Source organism: Tripterygium wilfordii, chromosome 1 (genome assembly GCF_013401445.1).
Source record: "Tripterygium wilfordii isolate XIE 37 chromosome 1, ASM1340144v1, whole genome shotgun sequence".
NCBI lineage: Eukaryota > Viridiplantae > Streptophyta > Magnoliopsida > Celastrales > Celastraceae > Tripterygium > Tripterygium wilfordii.
This window is the reverse complement of record NC_052232.1, coordinates 2,053,036-2,065,552: the sequence shown is the minus strand read 5'-3', so window position 1 is coordinate 2,065,552 and position 12,517 is coordinate 2,053,036. Positions and strand designations below refer to the sequence as shown.

Here is a 12,517-nt window from a genome sequence, read left to right as displayed (position 1 = left end):
TATTTCTCCTACATCCAGCTCTAGTTCGTCTAGTGACAAAATTTTGGGAGAACATTCTGAACAAGCAAGCATGGCTGAAAATCGTGAAGAAGTTGGCAACAATGCAAATGCTCCTGTTACTATCATGGACTACTCTATGCCACAATTCTCTACTAGACAATCTTGCATCATATTACCAACCATTCCGCCAAATCTATCTTATGAGCTTAAATGTCATGTGATTAACATGCTCCCATCATTCTCAGGAGCGGAAAATCAAGATGCTAGTGATCACATTGATAATTTTCTGGAGATTTGTGGCACTCAAAAAATTCAAGGCATATCTGAAGAGTTCATACGGTTGAAGCTATTTCCTTTTTCTCTTAAGGAAAGTGCTAAGATCTGGTTCAAGACTCTGCCACCAAATTCTATCACTTCTTGGGAACAACTTTCTGCTAAGTTTATTCAGAAGTTCTATACTCAGTCAAGGACACAGAGGCTTAGGGATCAGATTTTCCATTTCAGGCAGAACAAGGGAGAACCACTTTTTAAGGCTTGGGAGCGATATAAAACTTTATTGATTGGTTGCCCACATCATCAATTTTTGCCATGGCAGATTATATCATACTTTTACCAACATCTGGCTGATGAATGCCGCCATAGGTTAGATGCAGCTGCTGGAGGAAATATTATGGCTAAGGAACCAACTGAAGCCAATGAAATTATTGAGACTGTGGTGGCAAATTCCTCACAATGGGATAATCGTGATCTTGATGCTCCTAGACACATGGTTTATGAGGCTAGTGGTTCAAATACAGAGATGGCATCTGTGGCTAGGAAATTGGATGCGGTAGTGACTTTGCTGAACAGAAATTTGGATCCTTGCGGCATTTGTGGAGGCACCGATCATCCTACTCATGTATGTTCTAGAAGTGGGACATTTCCTGAAGCGGAAGTTAATGCAGTTCAACCTTTTCATAGGCAGCAGAATGATCCCTTTTCTCACACATATAACCCAGGATGGAAGAATCATCCCAATTTCTCCTATGCTTCACCCCAGAATTTCAATCAAGGGCCCAGACCTTGGCAAGCTCCACGACAAGAACCACCTTCTCAAGATGCAAGGAAGTTTACTATGGAGGACCTTATTTCCCAGCTTGCTCAATCACAAGTCACAATGCAACATTCCCAAGCAGAGATGAGCAAGTCAATGACTCAGTTGCAACAAACTGTTTCCAGTAATACTCAATCTATCGCAAAGCTTGAAATGCAAGTAGGACAACTTGCTCATGCCTTGAGTGAAAGACAGCCAGGAAAGCTGCCGAGTCAACCTGAGGTAAATCCTAAGCAGTATGAGGATGCTAATGCTATTACTGTTTTGCGAAGTGGGAAAAATGTGGATAACAAGATTGAGTATAAAAAGCTTGAAGGTGAGAATCATGATGAGCCTATAGTGGTGGAGCCAAGTGCTTCCAAAATACCTCATGTTGAGAAGGAAAAGCCGGAAGTAGAAGAGTATGTTCCAAAAGTGCCTTTTCCATCTCGTCTTGCCCCAGCTAAGAAAAGCAAGTATAATCGGGATATTTTTGAAGTTTTGAAGAAAGTGGAGATTAATATTCCACTCATTGAGGCAATTAAGTCTATTCCCGCATATGCAAAATTTTTGAAGGAGTTGTGCACTAACAAAAGGAAGATAGGTGATCATGAAGAAGTATTTCTCTCCGAAGAAACGAGTGCTATTTTACAAAAGAAGCTCCCGTCCAAATTAAAAGATCCGGGTAGCTTTACCATTCCTTGTATTATTGGAGAGAAAGAAATTGAAAAGGCCTTGATGGATCTTGGTGCAAGTGTAAATATCATGCCTTATTCTGTTTACACTACTTTGAAGATAGGTGAGTTGAAACCAACTTCAGTCACTCTCCAACTAGCTGATCGCTCTTTAGTGCATCCTTTTGGGTTAGTTGAAGATGTTTTAGTAAAGGTGGGTGATTTTGTTATTCCGGTGGATTTTCTGGTGCTTGGTATGGAGGGTGAACCTAATCCGACAAGAGATGTACCACTCATTCTAGGCCGTGGTTTTATGGCTACCACAAAGACCATTATAGATGTGGAAAAGGGCATGCTCACAATGACAGTCTTTGACAAGACCATTGAGTTCAAAATTTTTAAGGCTATGAAGAGTCCGGATGTCATTAGAGAATGCCTTCATGTTGATATGGTATGCCATGAGAGAGTGAATTTATTGACAAAAACGGCTTCAAGTGATGAGGTTGTTGAATATGTGGATGGTGATAGCAATGAAGGCAAAAAGACCCCATCATCACCAATATCCAACGAGCTCATGGCTACTTCCCTTGTTACTAGCAAGCTATCTCCAACTTTGAAAGGCATGCGGACAAGAGCAAGGAAGTTGAAAAAGGCACGGTCCAAAACAATGTTGAGAGGTAAAGTGTGTGCTCCTTTTGAGACATTGAAATTGTCTATCCATGGTACTTTCACGATAACGAATTCTAAGATAGAAAAAGGGTGGAAATTTGTGGCTCGTCAATTTCAATTCTGTGGGCCAAATGTTTCGGGGATTCTGAATGGAAAGTATCTTGTGCACCATCCTCCTTGATTTGTTTCCCAAGAATTGTTGTGAAGGTGTTGAGGCTTGTGGTGATTTCTCCAAATCAGGTTGTCTCTCTCCTTATCTAAAACAAGTGTTGTGTTTAAGCTTTCTCCCTCCCTTTATTTATTTGCATTGATGACCATGCATGTTCTTAAAGTTTGGGGTGAGAGTTTGCTTAAATTATTAAGTGTTGATGCATACATGGTTGATTTTGTAGGTACAACTACGTCTGGCTGAAGACATTAAACTTAGCGCTACTTGGGAGGCAACCCAATGAAGTATATCCTTTTGTGTATCCTTTTGTTCTTCATTATTCCATTTTTATTGACAAAATCTTGTGTGGATGTTAGTTTGAATGTGTTGGAATCTGGCTGCAGGAAAGTTTAAATTTCTGGGCATTATGTTTACAGCCAGACCACGCCTAGGCGCGTATTGTGCACGCCTAGGCGCGTATTGTGCACGCCTAGGCGCACATTATACACGCCTAGGCGTGTGTGTTTACAAAAAAAAAAAAAAAAAAAAAAAAAAAAAAAAAAAAAAAAAAAAAAAAAAAAAAAAAAAAAAAGGGTCATATGCAAGAAAGGGTTCATGAAGACATTGAAGAATTGTGGCTAGGCCAGTACCCCAATCCACTCGATGCATGACTCCAACCCCCAGGTTGTATTGTTTCAACTTGTCCTCTTTTTAGTGCATTATTACATTGTTATGTTTTGCATTGAGGACAATGCATTCTTTAAAGTGTGGGGTGGTGGACTGCATATGGATTATCTTGTGCCAAATTTCACATGATTTTTGTTGTAGCTGAATTTTGAAAAAAAAAAAAAAAAAAAATTCAGTGCTTGAATCTTGCATATTTATGGGAATTTTCTGTTGAATTGAGTGCTATATTGAAATGCAGCTAATCTTGGTTTGTGGAACCCATCATATCCTTCTATATGCTTGACGTCTACTCTATTGCACAATCACCGTAATTCACCTGCACGAGAATGTGTGCTTGTGGGGTATGACTTGGGTGAATAGATGTTGGATGTGGACTTTCTCTAAGATGATCTAGAACACCGTGTTAGTTATATTCTTGGCACTAGTTAATTACATGCATGTTAAAAAAAATGAAAAAAAATAAATTTGATGATGATTAAAAGCATGTTCCGCTCTTGTGATCTTACCGAGTAACCGGGGCTCTTGTCTAACCAACTCGAGTTTCGCGTAAAAAGGTAAGACAATCATGATGAACATACTAGGCTAGCTTAACTTCGAAGCCTTTTCAACTCGAGTGATTGATCCGAGGCGTGCTTTATCACATAATGCCCTAAACCAACTGGTTGGGAGTCATTGGTTGAGAACTCGTTACATGGGTTGACTAGAAAGCTTAAAGGAGTGAGCATTGCACGGGCCTAGTAAAAAATAAAAAATAAAAAAAAAAAATTAAATAAATAAAATAAATAAATAAAAAAAAAAATAATAATAAGAAGAAGAAGAGAAGTATGTATATAAATAAAAGTGCCTTGGTATTACTACTTGACTGTTCTTGGAATTCTTGGAATGTGACTATGTTTGGCGCCTATGAACTCTTGGAAGCCAAATAATTATACATTTCTTCTTTGCACGCACTTAATGTAGACGAAGTGATTGAGTAGACGGATAATCTTCATTGAGTATATGTTTGGATGAAGTGTGGGGTCTCCACATCTTTTTGATTGCATGGCATTGATGTATATTGTTTCGATTCTAGTGATTTCCCTCCCATATGTTTGATTTGAGTTATCTTGAAACGTTTGTGGGTGTCGTTCTTGTAAGCCCTCAGGAGACAAAACTCCTCCACTAGGGACACCTAGGGGTTTAACGGCTTGTTGCATATGCTAAATGCAATCGCGATTCCTGCGTTAGTGAGTTAGGATGTTAGTTGGTAGATGTACTTTGTTTAGTTTTACTTGAGGACAAGTAAGGTTTAAGTGTGGGGTGTTTGATAGGTATGATAATACCTATTGTTTTTGGTAGAAATATCCTCATCTTAAGCTTTCTTTTGATAAATAATGAGTGTATTTATGTTTTGATTTGTATTTCTGATAGGTTGATTGCGGTTTGGATGAAAAGTGATGAAAAAAGGGCTGAACTGAAGAAAATGTCCACCGACCTTCGTGTGTTCAAATACTTATAACTTTTTGTCACGTTATCGGAATCAAGCGAAATAAAAGGCATTGGAAACTAGACATCTCAAGCTTTCCGTAGACGCTAAAATCGTGCAAATCGGACGTCGTATGGAGATTTTGGAATCATTCCACGCCTAGGCGCAATATTTGTGCACGCCCAGTATCACTTGTGCACGCCCAGTCCAGCGAGTTGGGCGTGAATTTGAAGTTGTGCACGCCTAGGATTGCGCCTAGGCGTGCGCCTAGGCGTGCGCCTAGGCGTGGTGCGCCTAGGCGTGAATACAACGCGCCTAGGCGCACAAGACAGTTTTTTGGTATGTTTTAATTCGCGAACTTGTAGAGCCGCAGGACACTTTTGAACCTAGAACTGATTTTCTGGGGAGCGAAACCAGAGGGGGAAGGCGATTCTTGGAGCTAGGAGGAGAGATTCTTCAGCTCAACTTGGATCTACTCAACTAATTGGGTTTATTCATGATTTTCTCATATCTCCTTTTGTGTTTTTCTCTCATTATGTGTAACTAAATCTCTTGTGCCAAGGCTAGGATGAAGCCTTGGGTTTGATGACTTTGTTTATGACTTGATTTACATATATATGAGTTGATTTGGGTATAAATCTTGTGTTTCTATGTTTGATTGCAATTTCTTCATGCTTGTGGTGTTTGGCCAACACTTTAGGTTTTTGGATGAAATTGTTTGGAGAATTTGCTTAGACAATAATATGTCAAGTAGATTATGCTTCTTGAAACACTTGATTATGAATGTGTCTCCCTTTAATTAGGTGACAATTTGTATGAATTCTAATCTCCATAGAACTCCATGAATTCCTATGCATGTTTAGACCAATAAGATGGCTAGAATGTATTTAGGAATATCCGACCTAGACCAATAAGATGGCTAGTAATCGATTTTAGGGAGACTTGGCTTAAGTGCGCTAAAACCGACTTAGGTACGGATTCGTTATGCCCGAATTAGCAAATATGTGTGTGAATTTATGTCATTCCAAGTCATTTCCCAAGGGGGATTCCGAAGCCTTGGTGTTCATCTCATATTTGTTAAATCATCTCATTTGCATTAGTTGCATCCTAATTCTAAGAAAATACCAAAAACACTTTGCTCTTTGCTTGTTTTAGTTTAATTACCAAACCAAACAATCTTGAGTTGAATTTTACTTTTGATTGCATTGTCCATATATACATACAAATAGACATTTGGATTAAACATAACACCGTCCCTGTGGATTCGACCCTTGCTTATCATTGTGCTGTAGTCGCCGACTAGTACACTTGCTAGTAAGGTTAATTTAGACCCAACAGGAGCCATCCATTATAGTGCAATCAAAGTGCATGCAACCATCTCTAAATGCACGGAGGCATGCTTCACTTATACCCAATATAGCATTATAGTTGTTGGAGAAGTTATATGTTAATGGAGGTAATAGAAGATGAAAAATTAGAACAACTTCAAGGCGCGTAATCGCTTTCTTTTAGACAAATTTCTCTCCCTTTGATAGGTATCACAAGTGCACCGAGTATACGAGAAAATGCCTTTAGGATACAATGAAGTTTTATAGTTTGTGGTTGATCTTTGAAGATGCACTATCCAAAGCAACCCAATAACACTCTTTATGGTAACTCTTGATGATGTATCTTTTTCTCATCTAGAATGGTTGTGGTAATGTTATTATATAGATATTCAACCATTGCCTAAGCACCTTTTCAATTTGAATAAAAAAAAACTGTTTAAGACAAATAACTTCCAAGTAGTTTTGTATTCATTGGTTGTGTCTCTTCAATGCAAAAAACTACTTTAAACTTCCATGTGAAAAACATTTAATTATTTGAAAATATCCAACAATCCTCCCCTATTTTCAAAATATATGTATATATTATTTAAAAAATTGAAATACAATAGTATACATCATCAACAGAGTAAGTACATAGGTGATAAGTGTCTTTTGGACTTGAACTTTCACTTAGCATAAACAAATCAAAGCTTTATCAAGGTGCTATGGTGTACGAATCTTGAACCAAGGACCCTTGTAGATAAGCTAGAATTGTCATACATACTCAGTTCTGAATTTAAGAGTGTTCTTTTACTTTGCACGCTTGTCGCCTTGTGCTATATCCTAATTTCGAGAGCGCTCTAGAATATGGTCAATTTATTCATAGGAAGCGGCCTCACTTCCACACTCTCATAGGTAAATTCTCTTAGGTGAATCTGCGAATCACCCTTAAAGAATTAATTAAGGATTTTAATCTATCCTCTAACATGCAGATACCGACACTAAATCAAATTTAGGATATGAGGCAAACCAAATAATAGTGTCATGCTAAACCAATCTTTTAGTTTGTTTGTACCCATTGAACTTAGACTATAATTTCAAGTCTGAAGTTGGGTTTCCACTAAACATGGTTGAATTTCATATAGACCGCAACCCCATTCCTTTAGATGTCTTTAAGATCATCTCTCTTGATAGACTTTTTGTCAAAGGATCAGCTAAATTTGCTTTTGACTGTATATAAGCAACAACAATTACTCCCTTCTTGAGCAATTGTCTCAAACTTTGATGTCTAAGACTTATATGCCTTGACTTTCCGTTATAACTCTTATTTGAGACTTTATATATTGTTGACTGATTATCACAACTAATCATCACTGCTGGAGTAGGCTTTTTCCAGAGTGGTACATCTTCAAGTAAATTTTTAAACCATTCAGCTTCTTTAGATGCATCAGCTAATGCAATGAATTCTGCCAACATAGTTGAATCAGAAACACAAGTCTACTTCTTGGAACTCCAAGACACGGCAGCACCTCCCATTGTGAATATCCAGCCAGTTGTGGATTTAGATTTAGATTCCATATTATTCCAACTTGCATCGCTATATGCTTCTAATACAGCGGGATAGCCTTGATAATGTAATCCATAATCCATAGTTTTCTTCAGATAACAAAGAACTCTAGAAATAGCTTTCCAATGTTCTTCACCTGGGTTACTTGTAAATCTACAAAGCATGCCTACAGCATATGCTATATCGGGTCTTGTGCAATTCATTGCATGCATAAGACTCCCTACTACACTAGCATATTCCAATTGAGATTTACAACGTCCATTATTTTTCATTAACTTGATATTTGGATCCATAGGGGTGGAGGCTGGTTGACAGTCATAATGACTGAATCGCTAAGTAATTTTTCAATGTAATGATACTGTAAAAGTACCAATCCATTATCTGTTCTTAGGATTTTAATTCCTAAGATCACTTCCGCCTCTCCAAGATCTTTCATATCAAAGTTAGATGACAAAAAAGATTTAGTCCTTTCTACACAAGCAAGGTTGGTACCAAAAATAAGCATATCATCTACGTAAAGACATATAATCACAACATTATTATCACATTTATAATACACACATTTATCAGCATCAATAATGTTAAAACCATAAGATAAAATTACATTGTCAAATTTCTCATGCCATTGCATTGGTGCTTGCTTCAGACCATAAAGAGATTTAATAAGTTTACATACTTTCTTTCCATGGTTTGGAAGAACAAATCCCTCTGGTTGTTCCATATAAATCTCCTCCTCTAAATCACCATTTAAGAAAGCTGTTTTTACGTCCATTTGATGGACAACTAGTTGATGAATAGATGCAAGAGAGATTAGTACTCGAATTGTAGCAATTTGAGCTACTGGAGCATAAGTATCAAAATAGTCTATTCCTTGCCTTTGTTTGAACCCGTTGGCAACTAACCTTACCTTGAATTTGTTAATTGAACCATCAGGATTCAGTTTCTTCTTAAAAATCCACTTGCACCCAATGGCTTTAGATCCAGGCGGTAAGTCAGATAATACCCAAGTTTTATTTGACAACAAAGAATTCATTTCATCACTAATTGCTTCCTTCCAAAAGAGGGCATCTCTAGAATTCATTGCTTCAAAATAAGTTTTGGGTTCATCTTCTATATTCACGACAAACAAGGTTTTATCCTTGATTTCATGTCTATTCCCTTCAACAAGATAGACTAAAAAATCTAGACCAAATGATTTTTCAGTCCGAGGTCTTTTACTTCTCCTTGGCTCAATGTCTGTAGAAGTATTTGGATCATAATCCTCCGTAGGAGAATTCTCCAAATTAGGAACACTAGAATTTTGACTTTTGCCATCTAAGTTGGGAATAGAAGGACTAGACTTAAAAAGATGTTCATAAAATTCTACATCTACAGATTCAAAAATTTCATGAGATTCCAAGTTATAAAATCTATAAGTAGAACTATGTAAAGAATAACCAGTAAAAACACACTTGTAAGTCTTATTCCCTAACTTTGGTCTTTTTAGGCCAGGTTTTCTTACATAAGCAATACAACCCCATACCTTAAGACGATTAAGACTTGGTTTACGATTAAACCAAATTTCGTAAGGAGTTATATTCTTCTTCTTCAATGGAATTCTATTCAAGATATAACAAGCAGATAATATTGCTTCTCCCCAAAATGAAAGTGACAATCCGGAACTAAGTAACATGGCATTTACCATTTCAGTTAAAGTCCTATTTTTTTTTCAGAAATTCCATTTTGTTGTGGCGTATAAGGAGCCGTAACTTGATGGATTATGCCATGAGTTTCACAAAATTTTGTAAACTTACTTGGGTAATATCACCACCCCGGTCGGTTCTAAGGACTTTAATCTTACGGTTAAGTTGAGTTTCAACTTCCGCCTTGAAGATTTGAAAATTTTCAAATACTTCACTTTTAGCTTTTAAAAGATAAACATATGCATATCTTGAACAGTCATCTATGAAGGTTAAGAAGTATTTGTTACCTCCCCTTGATTCACTATTTTTCAAGTCACAAACATCACTATGTACAATGTCAAGTAACTCAGAAGTTCGATCTATAGATTTAAAAGACTTTCTAGTTATCTTGGCTTGTACACATATTTGACATTTAGTATGATTAAAATCATGGCAATTAGAAATTAATCCTAAATTTGACATATTCTTGATGCTACCATAATTAACATGTCCTAGCCTATTATGCCATAAAGAAGTAGAATTCACAATATAAGAAGAAGATGTACTTTCTATTAAATTCAATTTAATCATGCCATTACAAGAATATCCCTTCCCAATGAATACCCCATTCTTGGACAAGATAAACTTGTCTGATTCATACATCAGTTTGAAACCCCTCTTATTGAGCAAGTCCCCAGATACTAGATTTTTGCTCATATCAGGTACATAAAATACATTGACAAGAGTAACAATTTTTCCTGATGTGAACTTCAATTCAACAGAGCCTTTGCCAACAACTTTTGTGCGAATGTCATTTGCCATTGTGACCTCCAAAATTCTATCACTAGATTCTTCATAAGTCTTGAAAAGACTACGGTCCTTGCAAATATGGATAGTTGCCCCTGTATCCATCCACCATCCACCATCAATGCCAACTGAATTTGCTTCAGTCACTGTAGCAACTAGTGCTTCATCTTCTACCAAATTTACTTTGGCTTTTGTCTCTTTCTTGTGATGGCGACAATCACGAATGTGATGGCCCGGCTTGTTGCAGAAAAAACAATTTCCTTTCTTCTTGTTTTTGGCACTTTGCTTTTTGAATTTCTTATCATTCAGTTTGGCGTTGGACTTATCTTCCTCAACCATATTTGCCTTTGAATGATGATTCTCCACTAACTCATCACTTTTCTCACGGATGCGAGAGTCTTCTTCTATGCGAAGGTGTCGAAGTAGAGATTCTAAAGTATGATTTTTCTCATCATGCTTAAGTTTCTTCTTGTAGCCATTCCAAGAAGAAGGTAATTTAGCAATAATCACCCCTACTTGAAAATCTTCTCCAAGAGTAATTTCAGCATTTTTAAGATCACTAACAATAAGTTGAAGTTCATGTACTTGTACAAGAACTGACTTATCATTAGTCATTTTAAAATCAACATAATTCCCAATTAAAAACTTACGATTACTTGCCTCTTCAATGCGGTATTTGTTCTCTAATGCAGCCCACAATTCTTTGGCGGTCGATATGGTACGATGTGCGCTATACACTGAGTTGGAGAGAGCATTGAGTATGTGGCCTCGACATAGAAACTCATCCTCCTTCCATTTGCGTCGTTTGTTCACCATTTCTTCGGTATCTTTGTCTGATGGTTCGGCAATTTGCTCCGCATCGTCACTAATGATGTAAGCCAATTTGAGAGTGGTGAGGAAAAACAACATCTTCTCTTGCCACCTTGTAAAATTTTGGCCATCAAAACGATCAAGGCGAACAAGATCTTGATTCATAACTCTAATGGATTGAGAAACAGAACCCTCCATTTCAACAGAAAAGAAAATTTGTCTAAAAATTGTTGGAGAAGTTATATGTTAATGGAGGTAATAGAAGATGAAAAATTAGAACAACTTCAAGGCGCGTAATCGCTTTATTTTAGACAAATTTCTCTCCCTTTGATAGGTATCACAAGTGCACCGGGTATACGAGAAAATACCTTTAGGCTACAATGAAGTTTTCTAGTTTGTGGTTGATCTTTGAAGATGCACTATCCAAAGCAACCCAAGAACACTCTTTATGGTAACTCTTGATGATGTATCTTTTTCTCATCTAGAATGGTTGTGGTAATGTTATTATATAGATATTCAACCATTGCCTAAGCACCTTTTCAATTTGAATAAAAAAAAAACTGTTTAAGACAAATAACTTCCAAGTAGTTTTGTATTCATTGGTTGTGTCTCTTCAATGCAAAAAACTACTTTAAACTTCCATGTGAAAAACATTTAATTATTTGAAAATATCCAACAATAGTGACATCAAGATGTTGTTTCACAAGTAAATTAAAAATGGGTTGCAGGTTTGGGTTTGTTTTCAATTGGATTTCTACTTGATTTCCTGTATTTACTACTTGATATGTCCGCTTTGTCTGTGTGGGTCTATACAAGAAAAGCATCACTGATTGCAGTTCTTAATTTTGTCTATTCAAGGGAATAATGGAGTTTTGCCTTTGGTTACTGATTTGGTATTGTATTTCAAAGAGTAGATGTTTGTGAAAATGCAGATATGGTTGTTTAATCCAGGTTTTTTACAAAAAAAAAAACCTTCTAAAAGGGTAAAAAACAGTGAAATTAGGGGACACCGTCAGATCTTGCTCCCCAAGATCTGACGGTGCAGAAACTGAACAGGTTATTACCCTGTTCAGTGGTGCACTGACGCCCCCAAAATCTTAAATATTCCAATAGTTGAAATGTCAGCTATCCTAGCTTGAATTTATGGGCTCCACATAATGTACGTGAAATCATGTGCATAAAACTCTCTAGGTAACTGAGATCAACTGCTGCAATCTCTCTCATGATATATAAGTTAGCCCGTCACAATTGGATTTGAAGACTCCGCAATTAGTTTAAAATTATAGATTTTACAATTGAAATTCAATAATTTAAAAGGTATGCCACATCATTATATTTTTTATTTTTAAAAGTTGTCTCATAAAGAATTGTAGATGACCCAAATCCATCATTGCTTCATCAAATTAAAAAAGCAAGAACGACAAAACAATTGATTATGATTAGATAATTACAAATTTGTCATTAAAATACAAATAAATAAATTGTTTCTACACTCTTTGTCCTAAATGTGATTTGATCGTGGCGTGGCGTGGCGTTTGTGGGGGGCACGTGGTCGGATCCTAAAAACGATTTTGGTGTAGCAGTCGTCTTTGCTCATTCAGATAAACATTCTCTGACAAGCACCCTATTATTGACCTATTAAGACCCAGC

At 36.8% G+C, this 12,517-nt stretch overlaps 1 non-coding gene across 1 annotated transcript; it reads right to left on the bottom strand.

Annotated features, from left to right (window-relative positions):
* Positions 1–475: 475 nt before the first annotated feature.
* Positions 476–582, bottom strand: LOC120004291. Its single transcript, XR_005469487.1, has one exon. It is a non-coding gene; the product is annotated as a small nucleolar RNA R71 (small nucleolar RNA).
* Positions 583–12,517: the final 11,935 nt, after the last annotated feature.